This window comes from Vanacampus margaritifer, unplaced genomic scaffold (genome assembly GCF_051991255.1).
Source record: "Vanacampus margaritifer isolate UIUO_Vmar unplaced genomic scaffold, RoL_Vmar_1.0 HiC_scaffold_22, whole genome shotgun sequence".
In the NCBI taxonomy this organism is placed as follows: domain Eukaryota; kingdom Metazoa; phylum Chordata; class Actinopteri; order Syngnathiformes; family Syngnathidae; genus Vanacampus; species Vanacampus margaritifer.
Genome location: NW_027520732.1, coordinates 1,246,561 through 1,256,712, shown reverse-complemented (window position 1 = coordinate 1,256,712; position 10,152 = coordinate 1,246,561).

Sequence of the window (10,152 nt, the reverse complement as noted above, 5' to 3'; positions counted from 1 at the left end):
CAATAAAAAGTTCATTTTGGCTCTCACACCTAAACTAAACGTTGTAGACTCAAAATTTTTGCTGTATTTAGTGTATTCTAGCATCCTGAAGATGATTCCAGCATTAATTTCATTGTGCTTATGCTCATTTTGAAGATTTTGACATTTTCACCTAAAGTGCACAATCAGGCTGAAAACGCATTTAAAGCCATAAAAAGTTCATTTTGGCTCTCACACCTAAACAAAACGTTGTAGACTCAACATTTTTGCTGTATTTAGTGTATTCTAGCATCCTGAAGATGATTCCAGCATTAATTTCATTGTGCTTATGCTCATTTTGAAGATTTTGACATTTTCACCTTAAGTGTACAATCAGGGGCTGAAAACGCGTTTAAAGCAATAAAAAGTTCATTTTGGCTCTCACACCTAAACTAAACGTTGTAGACTCAAAATTTTTGCTGTATTTAGTGTATTCTAGCATCCTGAAGATGATTCCAGCATTAATTTCATTGTGCTTATGCTCATTTTTAAGATTTTGACATTTTCACCTAAAGTGCACAATCAGGCTGAAAACGCATTTAAAGCAATAAAAAGTTCATTTTGGCACACAAACCTAAACTAAACGTTGTAGACTCAAAATTGTTGCTGTATTTAGTGTATTCTAGCATCCTGAAGATGATTCCAGCATTTATTTCATTGTGCTTATGCTCATTTTGAAGATTTGGACATTTTCACCTTAAGTGTACAATCAGGGGCTGAAAACGCGTTTAAAGCAATAAAAAGTTCATTTTGGCTCTCACACCTAAACTAAACGTTGTAGACTCAAAATTTTTGCTGTATTTAGTGTATTCTAGCATCCTGAAGATGATTCCAGCATTAATTTCATTGTGCTTATGCTCATTTTTAAGATTTTGACATTTTCACCTAAAGTGCACAATCAGGCTGAAAACGCATTTAAAGCAATAAAAAGTTCATTTTTGCTCACAAACCTAAACTAAACGTTGTAGACTCCAAATTTTTGCTGTATTTAGTGTATTCTAGCATCCTGAAGATGATTCCAGCATTAATTTCATTGTGCTTATGCTCATTTTGAAGATTTTGACATTTTCACCTAAAGTGCACAATCATGCTGAAAACGCATTTAAAGCAATAAAAAGTTCATTTTGGCACACAAACCTAAACTAAACGTTGTAGACTCAAAATTTTTGCTGTATTTAGTGTATTCTAGCATCCTGAAGATGATTCCAGCATTAATTTCATTGTGCTTATGCTCATTTTGAAGATTTTGACATTTTCACCTTAAGTGTACAATCAGGGGCTGAAAACGCGTTTAAAGCAATAAAAAGTTCATTTTGGCTCTCACACCTAAACTAAACGTTGTAGACTCAAAATTTTTGCTGTATTTAGTGTATTCTAGCATCCTGAAGATGATTCCAGCATTAATTTCATTGTGCTTATGCTCATTTTTAAGATTTTGACATTTTCACCTAAAGTGCACAATCAGGCTGAAAACGCGTTTAAAGCAATAAAAAGTTCATTTTGGCTCTCACACCTAAACTAAACGTTGTAGACTCAAAATTTTTGCTGTATTTAGTGTATTCTAGCATCCTGAAGATGATTCCAGCATTAATTTCATTGTGCTTATGCTCATTTTTAAGATTTTTACATTTTCACCTAAAGTGCACAATCAGGCTGAAAACGCGTTTAAAGCAATAAAAAGTTCATTTTGGCTCTCACACCTAAACTAAACGTTGTAGACTCAAAATTTTTGCTGTATTTAGTGTATTCTAGCATCCTGAAGATGATTCCAGCATTAATTTCATTGTGCTTATGCTCATTTTGAAGATTTTGACATTTTCACCTTAAGTGTACAATCAGGGGCTGAAAACGCGTTTAAAGCAATAAAAAGTTCATTTTGGCTCTCACACCTAAACTAAACGTTGTAGACTCAAAATTTTTGCTGTATTTAGTGTATTCTAGCATCCTGAAGATGATTCCAGCATTAATTTCATTGTGCTTATGCTCATTTTGAAGATTTTGACATTTTCACCTAAAGTGCACAATCAGGCTGAAAACGCATTTAAAGCCATAAAAAGTTCATTTTGGCTCTCACACCTAAACAAAACGTTGTAGACTCAACATTTTTGCTGTATTTAGTGTATTCTAGCATCCTGAAGATGATTCCAGCATTAATTTCATTGTGCTTATGCGCATTTTGAAGATTTTGACATTTTCACCTAAAGTGCACAATCAGGCTGAAAACGCATTTAAAGCCATAAAAAGTTCATTTTGGCTCTCACACCTAAACAAAACGTTGTAGACTCAACATTTTTGCTGTATTTAGTGTATTCTAGCATCCTGAAGATGATTCCAGCATTAATTTCATTGTGCTTATGCTCATTTTGAAGATTTTGACATTTTCACCTTAAGTGTACAATCAGGGGCTGAAAACGCGTTTAAAGCAATAAAAAGTTCATTTTGGCTCTCACACCTAAACTAAACCTTGTAGACTCAAAATTTTTGCTGTATTTAGTGTATTCTAGCATCCTGAAGATGATTCCAGCATTAATTTCATTGTGCTTATGCTCATTTTTAAGATTTTGACATTTTCACCTAAAGTGCACAATCAGGCTGAAAACGCGTTTAAAGCAATAAAAAGTTCATTTTGGCTCTCACACCTAAACTAAACGTTGTAGACTCAAAATTTTTGCTGTATTTAGTGTATTCTAGCATCCTGAAGATGATTCCAGCATTAATTTCATTGTGCTTATGCTCATTTTGAAGATTTTGACATTTTCACCTTAAGTGTACAATCAGGGGCTGAAAACGCGTTTAAAGCAATAAAAAGTTCATTTTGGCTCTCACACCTAAACTAAACGTTGTAGACTCAAAATTTTTGCTGTATTTAGTGTATTCTAGCATCCTGAAGATGATTCCAGCATTAATTTCATTGTGCTTATGCTCATTTTTAAGATTTTGACATTTTCACCTAAAGTGCACAATCAGGCTGAAAACGCGTTTAAAGCAATAAAAAGTTCATTTTGGCTCTCACACCTAAACTAAACGTTGTAGACTCAAAATTTTTGCTGTATTTAGTGTATTCTAGCATCCTGAAGATGATTCCAGCATTAATTTCATTGTGCTTATGCTCATTTTGAAGATTTTGACATTTTCACCTTAAGTGTACAATCAGGGGCTGAAAACGCGTTTAAAGCAATAAAAAGTTCATTTTGGCTCTCACACCTAAACTAAACGTTGTAGACTCAAAATTTTTGCTGTATTTAGTGTATTCTAGCATCCTGAAGATGATTCCAGCATTAATTTCATTGTGCTTATGCTCATTTTTAAGATTTTGACATTTTCACCTAAAGTGCACAATCAGGCTGAAAACGCGTTTAAAGCAATAAAAAGTTCATTTTGGCTCTCACACCTAAACTAAACGTTGTAGACTCAAAATTTTTGCTGTATTTAGTGTATTCTAGCATCCTGAAGATGATTCCAGCATTAATTTCATTGTGCTTATGCTCATTTTGAAGATTTTGACATTTTCACCTAAAGTGCACAATCAGGCTGAAAACGCATTTAAAGCCATAAAAAGTTCATTTTGGCTCTCACACCTAAACAAAACGTTGTAGACTCAACATTTTTGCTGTATTTAGTGTATTCTAGCATCCTGAAGATGATTCCAGCATTAATTTCATTGTGCTTATGCTCATTTTTAAGATTTTGACATTTTCACCTTAAGTGTACAATCAGGGGCTGAAAACGCGTTTAAAGCAATAAAAAGTTCATTTTGGCTCTCACACCTAAACTAAACGTTGTAGACTCAAAATTTTTGCTGTATTTAGTGTATTCTAGCATCCTGAAGATGATTCCAGCATTAATTTCATTGTGCTTATGCTCATTTTTAAGATTTTGACATTTTCACCTAAAGTGCACAATCAGGCTGAAAACGCATTTAAAGCAATAAAAAGTTCATTTTGGCACACAAACCTAAACTAAACGTTGTAGACTCAAAATTGTTGCTGTATTTAGTGTATTCTAGCATCCTGAAGATGATTCCAGCATTTATTTCATTGTGCTTATGCTCATTTTGAAGATTTGGACATTTTCACCTTAAGTGTACAATCAGGGGCTGAAAACGCGTTTAAAGCAATAAAAAGTTCATTTTGGCTCTCACACCTAAACTAAACGTTGTAGACTCAAAATTTTTGCTGTATTTAGTGTATTCTAGCATCCTGAAGATGATTCCAGCATTAATTTCATTGTGCTTATGCTCATTTTTAAGATTTTGACATTTTCACCTAAAGTGCACAATCAGGCTGAAAACGCATTTAAAGCAATAAAAAGTTCATTTTTGCTCACAAACCTAAACTAAACGTTGTAGACTCCAAATTTTTGCTGTATTTAGTGTATTCTAGCATCCTGAAGATGATTCCAGCATTAATTTCATTGTGCTTATGCTCATTTTGAAGATTTTGACATTTTCACCTTAAGTGTACAATCAGGGGCTGAAAACGCGTTTAAAGCAATAAAAAGTTCATTTTGGCTCTCACACCTAAACTAAACGTTGTAGACTCAAAATTTTTGTTGTATTTAGTGTATTCTAGCATCCTGAAGATGATTCCAGCATTAATTTCATTGTGCTTATGCTCATTTTGAAGATTTTGACATTTTCACCTAAAGTGTACAATCAGGCTGAAAACGCATTTAAAGCAATTAAAAGTTCATTTTGGCTCTCACACCTAAACTAAACGTTGTAGACTCAAAATTTTTGCTGTATTTAGTGTATTCTAGCATCCTGAAGATGATTCCAGCATTAATTTCATTGTGCTTATGCTCATTTTTAAGATTTTGACATTTTCACCTAAAGTGCACAATCATGCTGAAAACGCATTTAAAGCAATAAAAAGTTCATTTTGGCACACAAACCTAAACTAAACGTTGTAGACTCAAAATTTTTGCTGTATTTAGTGTATTCTAGCATCCTGAAGATGATTCCAGCATTAATTTCATTGTGCTTATGCTCATTTTGAAGATTTTGACATTTTCACCTTAAGTGGACAATCAGGGGCTGAAAACGCGTTTAAAGCAATAAAAAGTTCATTTTGGCTCTCACACCTAAACTAAACGTTGTAGACTCAAAATTTTTGCTGTATTTAGTGTATTCTAGGATCCGGAAGATGATTCCAGCATTAATTTCATAGTGCTTATGCTCATTTTTAAGATTTTGACATTTTCACCTAAAGTGCACAATCAGGCTGAAAACGCGTTTAAAGCAATAAAAAGTTCATTTTGGCTCTCACACCTAAACTAAACGTTGTAGACTCAAAATTTTTGCTGTATTTAGTGTATTCTAGCATCCTGAAGATGATTCCAGCATTAATTTCATTGTGCTTATGCTCATTTTTAAGATTTTGACATTTTCACCTAAAGTGCACAATCAGGCTGAAAACGCGTTTAAAGCAATAAAAAGTTCATTTTGGCTCTCACACCTAAACTAAACGTTGTAGACTCAAAATTTTTGCTGTATTTAGTGTATTCTAGCATCCTGAAGATGATTCCAGCATTAATTTCATTGTGCTTATGCTCATTTTGAAGATTTTGACATTTTCACCTAAAGTGCACAATCAGGCTGAAAACGCATTTAAAGCCATAAAAAGTTCATTTTGGCTCTCACACCTAAACAAAACGTTGTAGACTCAACATTTTTGCTGTATTTAGTGTATTCTAGCATCCTGAAGATGATTCCAGCATTAATTTCATTGTGCTTATGCTCATTTTGAAGATTTTGACATTTTCACCTTAAGTGTACAATCAGGGGCTGAAAACGCGTTTAAAGCAATAAAAAGTTCATTTTGGCTCTCACACCTAAACTAAACGTTGTAGACTCAAAATTTTTGCTGTATTTAGTGTATTCTAGCATCCTGAAGATGATTCCAGCATTAATTTCATTGTGCTTATGCTCATTTTTAAGATTTTGACATTTTCACCTAAAGTGCACAATCAGGCTGAAAACGCGTTTAAAGCAATAAAAAGTTCATTTTGGCTCTCACACCTAAACTAAACGTTGTAGACTCAAAATTTTTGCTGTATTTAGTGTATTCTAGCATCCTGAAGATGATTCCATCATTAATTTCATTGTGCTTATGCTCATTTTGAAGATTTTGACATTTTCACCTTAAGTGTACAATCAGGGGCTGAAAACGCGTTTAAAGCAATAAAAAGTTCATTTTGGCTCTCACACCTAAACTAAACGTTGTAGACTCAAAATTTTTGCTGTATTTAGTGTATTCTAGCATCCTGAAGATGATTCCAGCATTAATTTCATTGTGCTTATGCTCATTTTGAAGATTTTGACATTTTCACCTTAAGTGTACAATCAGGGGCTGAAAACGCGTTTAAAGCAATAAAAAGTTCATTTTGGCTCTCACACCTAAACTAAACGTTGTAGACTCAAAATTTTTGCTGTATTTAGTGTATTCTAGCATCCTGAAGATGATTCCAGCATTAATTTCATTGTGCTTATGCTCATTTTTAAGATTTTGACATTTTCACCTAAAGTGCACAATCAGGCTGAAAACGCGTTTAAAGCAATAAAAAGTTCATTTTGGCTCTCACACCTAAACTAAACGTTGTAGACTCAAAATTTTTGCTGTATTTAGTGTATTCTAGCATCCTGAAGATGATTCCAGCATTAATTTCATTGTGCTTATGCTCATTTTGAAGATTTTGACATTTTCACCTAAAGTGCACAATCAGGCTGAAAACGCATTTAAAGCCATAAAAAGTTCATTTTGGCTCTCACACCTAAACAAAACGTTGTAGACTCAACATTTTTGCTGTATTTAGTGTATTCTAGCATCCTGAAGATGATTCCAGCATTAATTTCATTGTGCTTATGCTCATTTTTAAGATTTTGACATTTTCACCTTAAGTGTACAATCAGGGGCTGAAAACGCGTTTAAAGCAATAAAAAGTTCATTTTGGCTCTCACACCTAAACTAAACGTTGTAGACTCAAAATTTTTGCTGTATTTAGTGTATTCTAGCATCCTGAAGATGATTCCAGCATTAATTTCATTGTGCTTATGCTCATTTTTAAGATTTTGACATTTTCACCTAAAGTGCACAATCAGGCTGAAAACGCGTTTAAAGCAATAAAAAGTTCATTTTGGCTCTCACACCTAAACTAAACGTTGTAGACTCAAAATTTTTGCTGTATTTAGTGTATTCTAGCATCCTGAAGATGATTCCAGCATTAATTTCATTGTGCTTATGCTCATTTTGAAGATTTTGACATTTTCACCTTAAGTGTACAATCAGGGGCTGAAAACGCGTTTAAAGCAATAAAAAGTTCATTTTGGCTCTCACACCTAAACTAAACGTTGTAGACTCAAAATTTTTGCTGTATTTAGTGTATTCTAGCATCCTGAAGATGATTCCAGCATTAATTTCATTGTGCTTATGCTCATTTTGAAGATTTTGACATTTTCACCTTAAGTGTACAATCAGGGGCTGAAAACGCGTTTAAAGCAATAAAAAGTTCATTTTGGCTCTCACACCTAAACTAAACGTTGTAGACTCAAAATTTTTGCTGTATTTAGTGTATTCTAGCATCCTGAAGATGATTCCAGCATTAATTTCATTGTGCTTATGCTCATTTTTAAGATTTTGACATTTTCACCTAAAGTGCACAATCAGGCTGAAAACGCGTTTAAAGCAATAAAAAGTTCATTTTGGCTCTCACACCTAAACTAAACGTTGTAGACTCAAAATTTTTGCTGTATTTAGTGTATTCTAGCATCCTGAAGATGATTCCAGCATTAATTTCATTGTGCTTATGCTCATTTTGAAGATTTTGACATTTTCACCTTAAGTGTACAATCAGGGGCTGAAAACGCGTTTAAAGCAATAAAAAGTTCATTTTGGCTCTCACACCTAAACTAAACGTTGTAGACTCAAAATTTTTGCTGTATTTAGTGTATTCTAGCATCCTGAAGATGATTCCAGCATTAATTTCATTGTGCTTATGCTCATTTTTAAGATTTTGACATTTTCACCTAAAGTGCACAATCAGGCTGAAAACGCGTTTAAAGCAATAAAAAGTTCATTTTGGCTCTCACACCTAAACTAAACGTTGTAGACTCAAAATTTTGCTGTATTTAGTGTATTCTAGCATCCTGAAGATGATTCCAGCATTAATTTCATTGTGCTTATGCTCATTTTGAAGATTTTGACATTTTCACCTAAAGTGCACAATCAGGCTGAAAACGCATTTAAAGCCATAAAAAGTTCATTTTGGCTCTCACACCTAAACAAAACGTTGTAGACTCAACATTTTTGCTGTATTTAGTGTATTCTAGCATCCTGAAGATGATTCCAGCATTAATTTCATTGTGCTTATGCTCATTTTTAAGATTTTGACATTTTCACCTAAAGTGCACAATCAGGCTGAAAACGCGTTTAAAGCAATAAAAAGTTCATTTTGGCACACAAACCTAAATTAAACGTTGTAGACTCAAAATTGTTGCTGTATTTAGTGTATTCTAGCATCCTGAAGATGATTCCAGCATTTATTTCATTGTGCTTATGCTCATTTTGAAGATTTTGACATTTTCACCTTAAGTCTACAATCAGGGGCTGAAAACGCGTTTAAAGCAATAAAAAGTTCATTTTGGCTCTCACACCTAAACTAAACGTTGTAGACTCAAAATTTTTGCTGTATTTAGTGTATTCTAGCATCCTGAAGATGATTCCAGCATTAATTTCATTGTGCTTATGCTCATTTTTAAGATTTTGACATTTTCACCTAAAGTGCACAATCAGGCTGAAAACGCATTTAAAGCAATAAAAAGTTCATTTTTGCTCACAAACCTAAACTAAACGTTGTAGACTCCAAATTTTTGCTGTATTTAGTGTATTCTAGCATCCTGAAGATGATTCCAGCATTAATTTCATTGTGCTTATGCTCATTTTGAAGATTTTGACATTTTCACCTTAAGTGTACAATCAGGGGCTGAAAACGCGTTTAAAGCAATAAAAAGTTCATTTTGGCTCTCACACCTAAACTAAACGTTGTAGACTCAAAATTTTTGTTGTATTTAGTGTATTCTAGCATCCTGAAGATGATTCCAGCATTAATTTCATTGTGCTTATGCTCATTTTGAAGATTTTGACATTTTCACCTAAAGTGTACAATCAGGCTGAAAACGCATTTAAAGCAATAAAAAGTTCATTTTGGCTCTCACACCTAAACTAAACGTTGTAGACTCAAAATTTTTGCTGTATTTAGTGTATTCTAGCATCCTGAAGATGATTCCAGCATTAATTTCATTGTGCTTATGCTCATTTTTAAGATTTTGACATTTTCAACTAAAGTGCACAATCATGCTGAAAACGCATTTAAAGCAATAAAAAGTTCATTTTGGCACACAAACCTAAACTAAACGTTGTAGACTCAAAATTTTTGCTGTATTTAGTGTATTCTAGCATCCTGAAGATGATTCCAGCATTAATTTCATTGTGCTTATGCTCATTTTGAAGATTTTGACATTTTCACCTTAAGTGTACAATCAGGGGCTGAAAACGCGTTTAAAGCAATAAAAAGTTCATTTTGGCTCTCACACCTAAACAAAACGTTGTAGACTCAACATTTTTGCTGTATTTAGTGTATTCTAGCATCCTGAAGATGATTCCAGCATTAATTTCATTGTGCTTATGCTCATTTTGAAGATTTTGACATTTTCACCTTAAGTGTACAATCAGGGGCTGAAAACGCGTTTAAAGCAATAAAAAGTTCATTTTGGCTCTCACACCTAAACTAAACCTTGTAGACTCAAAATTTTTGCTGTATTTAGTGTATTCTAGCATCCTGAAGATGATTCCAGCATTAATTTCATTGTGCTTATGCTCATTTTTAAGATTTTGACATTTTCACCTAAAGTGCACAATCAGGCTGAAAACGCGTTTAAAGCAATAAAAAGTTCATTTTGGCTCTCACACCTAAACTAAACGTTGTAGACTCAAAATTTTTGCTGTATTTAGTGTATTCTAGCATCCTGAAGATGATTCCAGCATTAATTTCATTGTGCTTATGCTCATTTTGAAGATTTTGACATTTTCACCTTAAGTGTACAATCAGGGGCTGAAAACGCGTTTAAAGCAATAAAAA